We start from the raw sequence: 4,829 nt of genomic DNA on the forward strand, positions 1-4,829 counted from the left end.
CCCTCTAAGTATATAATTTACCTATAATTTAAATAAATGAACTTTATAATTTACTTATTGATTAGGTAGGTCTATTGTTAAGCAAGGCATGTAACTTCAAGAGAGCAGAGATTTGTGTAGTTTGTTGCTGCTTATTATATCCCTAGCATTTATAATAGTGTCTGGCACATGATAAGCACTCAACGAATAGTTGTTGCTAAATACCAGATACTAAATACCAGTCTTCGTCAATATGTATGAGAAATATCTACTCCTAGGTAGAAGCTTATCTTTTCATTTTGCTATGTTGTAAATTATATTAGATGAACAGAAGTTCATCTTTTCCTCCATGGTAAGCCACTTTTGTTTCTTATTTGAGAAATTCTGTTGCAAAGTTTTATATGTATTCTCATATATTTTCCTCTAGCCTATCTTTTCCCCACTAATCTGCAGTGACATCTCTGTTGTTTATAAGGGTTTTTTTTTTGGGTGCTCCCTCTGAGGTATGAACTCGTTCATTAAGTTTTAATATAAATATGAGTGTTTCTAGGCTCTCTATTTTGTCCCATTGTTTATCTGTTACACTTATTTATTTGTAATTACTGGACAGTTGACATTTTTGAATAACTAATAGATCAACCTACTATGAGCATCTGTTTCCTGGATGGACTTAAGCTGTTGTAAGTTGATTTTTTCTTATTTGGACCAGTGGTTGTCAAACTTAGCATGTATCAAAAGAGCTTGTTAAAACACAGATTACTGGAGTTTCTGATTCAGTAGGTCTGGGGTGGGGCTCGAGACTGCATTTTTAACAAATTTTTATGTGCTGTTGATGCTGCCGGTTCTAGCACCACACTTTGAGAACCTCTGTTATCAGTAATATGTTCATGACTTCAAGTGGTCATTATTTATTTCTTTTCTCTTAGAATTAATATGTCATTAGATTTAAATAGTAGTATATGTTAGAAAGACAGGTTTATTTAAAACATAATAATGGAAATAGGTTTATAAATACATAATATTTTGGACTTAGAGTAAATGTGGCTATGATTTTTTAAAAAAGGAATGTAAATAGGAATGCTGTCCTCCCAGATTTTGGTAATAGGAATTCTTTTTCCTAATTTAAATTATTTTCTTAGACTGCGAAAACGTGGAGCATATTCCTCTTCAGACCTAAGTACTATATAGGAACTGTAAAATGAGTAATTTAACGAGCTAGTTTCCATATTCAAAAAAGCATTTTTACTAGACTAAACTTATAGCCTACTTATTTGATTTTATCGAGAAAGAAAAAATGTATAAAGAAATATTTTATCAAGGATGGGTAGACATTTATTTAGTGCATCATTTTAGTATTTTTAACAGTTTTAGAAATGAAATTTTTAATTCTCTGGATTTATAACACTATGAACTTGACTTTTGATGTCACCATAAATCTGACATCTGAGACACAGGTCAATAACTAATTAAGAATATTCTCTAAGAGTGTTCACTTTGATTTTTTTTAAAAAAATTCTATTTAATGTTATGTTTGCTTAAAATCGACTTGTTTTAAGCCAGTCATATCTTAGGCCCTAGACATATGTTAATTTACAATTGTGGTTAATCTAAAATATCATTCTTTAGATTTATAGTCTCAATTCATTAATGAAAGAGATTAAAATAGTGATGAATAAAATAATATATGAATAGTAATACAAGATTATAATAACAATAAAATAATATGACAGTAATAAAATAACACAAATCTTGAATATCTTAATACAACTGATACTATATTTGTGTTATGGTCGATACATTACAAAAAAGCATCTCTGGCTTACTAAAAAAATCGTGTTTCCAATGTCTGTCAGTCTAATTGTTTCTGGAAAATGTGAGCTTTACTGAAAGTATACAAGTTTGATAGAGGTGAAATTAAATAATTGAGGTACCACCAAAGAATCGAAGCTATCTCATACATATTTGATTAATTAAATGGTAGATGGGAACATATTTAACTCACTAAATGTTAAATAGGTAAAGCAAAAAGGTAATTTTCAGGAGTTATTAGGCAAAACTATGATAAGATTTTGAAACTCCAACAGAATATTTATGAAACACACACACACACACACACACACACACACTTTGAGAGATCTTTTGGCCAGTAGTGATTTTTAATATATATATTTTATAATATTTCTTTGGCCGTGGCCCCCAGACTAAATGCAGACATTTCTCAATTAGTCATTTTATTGCCTAGGATACTAATTGAAATTCAAGGCAGGGAAAACTACATCACTGGTCTTTGTATATCTATGAAAGGCCTTCTTATTAGACTTTGTTTGGTATAAAAGCTTCTTTTCTCTGCAAACTGAGAGAGACCTTATGTGTGAAGTGTGGTCAGCGGGGTCTTCAAGGACAACATAGACACCAGTCCCTCAGCAGCCAGAAGCCATCATTTTCTCTCAACAGCGCAGCTCTGGCTGTGTGAGCCCCTGACCATCGGGTGCCAAAAGAAGACACTCATTCACGCTTTCCAAAATTCTTTCCCAGGACTGGGGGAAGGGAGCCATCCTTTGAGTTCCTGTGTAGGTTTCTGAGTCTCCAAAGAGGTAAAGCATGTTCTCATCTCCCAAACACTCCATTTTCCCTCTGAATTAGTGTGCTTCCTTTGAGCCAAATAAGACTGTACTCAGAGTTTTAGGCAATGACGCCTTAGTTCTCTGTTTTCGTAGTACTCCCTGCCTCCTCCTGAGCTCAAAGGCCCAGAAAATGAGAAACTCATTTTGAAGAGAACTCTTCATTTTCTCCTTGTATATTTTATTCTTTTCGTTTCAGTCTGTTTTCTTTGGCTTTCTGTCTGGGTGTCTAAATCAGGGTGTTCTAATGATAGTAGCTCAGATTTAGGGATGATGGACTGGGTAAAAACCTAGAGCTATTATTTTATACTTCTGTGACCTACCCTAATTTCCTCAATCTCTCTGGGCCTCAGTTAACTCATTATTATAGTAAAATATAAAGTGCAAATTCTTTTTATTTAACTTCTTATACCACATATTTAATTAGCAACTACTAATACATGTTAGTTAATATATGGTTGAGTCATAATGCTCTCTTGCTGAGAATTTTTTTCCTATGTCTGATAAGTCATATGCATGTGGTTAAAATAGCTTTTATTAAAACATTAAATAATCAAGATTTCCCTCTTAAACAGCTCTGTAATTGGTTGAAAAATCACTTTGTGTGATTATAAAATAAGTAATGAAAATAAAGCAGTTTTTAAATAAAAGAGAAAACCACAGACTGCCAAGAAGGAAAAATGTTATTGAATGTACTTATATATACATACAGATGTATATATATCTTTAAAATGTAAACTGAATTTCTTCCTGTTCATCTTGCCTTGTAGTAGTACTTTATTTGGTTTTAGACTTCTATCTGCAAAGATACAGTTTGTAGAAAAATGTTGTATTCCAAATGTTTTTTACTGCTACAGAGTATGTGAAGAAAATGCTTTAGAATATTCTCTTAGGGAGGCACAAAATTTCTGATGCAGTTTGTATCCTTGACACTGTTTCATTTCAGGGCTGGCATGTATAACCTGCCTTCTGGTGACTGAGCAGATCAGTCTAGTCTGAGTATGCAAGATGTGAGGGATGGAGGCTGTGCCTTCTCGTCTTCTGTGTAGTGTCTTCCTGGATGGTTGCTGGAATTCATAATGAATGCATTCTACTTTCGCAGCCTCAGTTTCTGTTTTTGTTTGCTTTTACTGACATTTTAGCATCTACACAGGATCAAATCATTAAGAGGACCCAAAAGATTCTAAAGGATACAGTCATATAAGGCTATATAGGGACAGAAAACTTTTCTTCTTTCCTAGATTCTCGGCTGGTCTAATAATTAAATTGACATACAGATTAACCATAGGAAAAAAATTTCATACATATGGAAGCCCCATAAAAAATATGAGTCTCCCTGGAAGTCAGGTAATTAAGGCTTATGTACCATCCTGAGTTAAGGGTCTGGGGCTTCAGAAGGAAGGAAAACAATTCACAGGAAGATGAGAAGAGCAAATGTTTGGTAAACAGATGTTTGCCATAGCATGCAGTTAAGTCTTTCTGATATAAAAAGTTATCTCTGGTAACAGCTCTCAAATTGGTACAATAGCCCTACCTAAATTCTTTTAAACAGTTAAGGGGGAGATAAAGGCCTCTTCCTGAGTTGCTGGGCCCCAATTGTCTTCATCTTGAAATAATCCACAGACTGAAGAGATACATTGGAATAGTTTATTCTGTGCCCCCTCAGCTTTGGTAAACTAAAGGATACGATACAACAGGAGAATGAAAACAGATTAACAGACAGATCTGAGACTTCAGATGCCTCTCTAGGGCCTTTTTTTATCTCAGTGGATATGCTTTGTGTTCAGATTGTGAAGCACAAAGGTACACACAAGATACCTGTTTTTAGGGAAATCAAGACTCAAGTTTACAAAAAAGTCTTTTATACTCTCAGCTCATATAGCTAAAATTAGACAATATAACAGATGAAGCCAAATACCAATCATCAATCTGTACATTTTCTATAAATGATATAGACAAACTAGTAGTGTGTGTGTTAAGGGAGTTTCAAACTTTTTTTTTTAGGCGAGGCAACCCTTGGTTGACCTCATAGATTACTAGGACCTTGTCAGCTTACAACCCCTTATTTTTTATTTTTTATGCCTACAGCACCTGATCTTCCTAGATGGTTTCTCATCCAAGTACTAACCAGGCCCAACCCTGCTTAGCTTCCGAGATCAGACGGGATTGGGCTTGTTCAGGGTGGCATGGCCGTAGACTCAAACTTTAAATAGCACATAAGTCACTAGT

At 34.0% G+C, this 4,829-nt stretch overlaps 1 protein-coding gene and 1 pseudogene across 11 annotated transcripts in view; one reads left to right on the forward strand and one right to left on the reverse strand.

The window, feature by feature from the left end:
• BICD1 (BICD cargo adaptor 1) overlaps window positions 1–4,829 on the forward strand; it is a 179,659-nt gene that overhangs the window by 108,471 nt on the left and 66,359 nt on the right. The gene's annotated exons all lie outside the window — the stretch shown is intronic.
• Window positions 4,680–4,798, reverse strand: LOC111741859 (annotated as a pseudogene).

The sequence above is a fragment of the Pteropus vampyrus genome, unplaced genomic scaffold (assembly GCF_000151845.1).
Source record: "Pteropus vampyrus isolate Shadow unplaced genomic scaffold, Pvam_2.0 Scaffold82, whole genome shotgun sequence".
In the NCBI taxonomy this organism is placed as follows: Eukaryota; Metazoa; Chordata; class Mammalia; order Chiroptera; family Pteropodidae; genus Pteropus; species Pteropus vampyrus.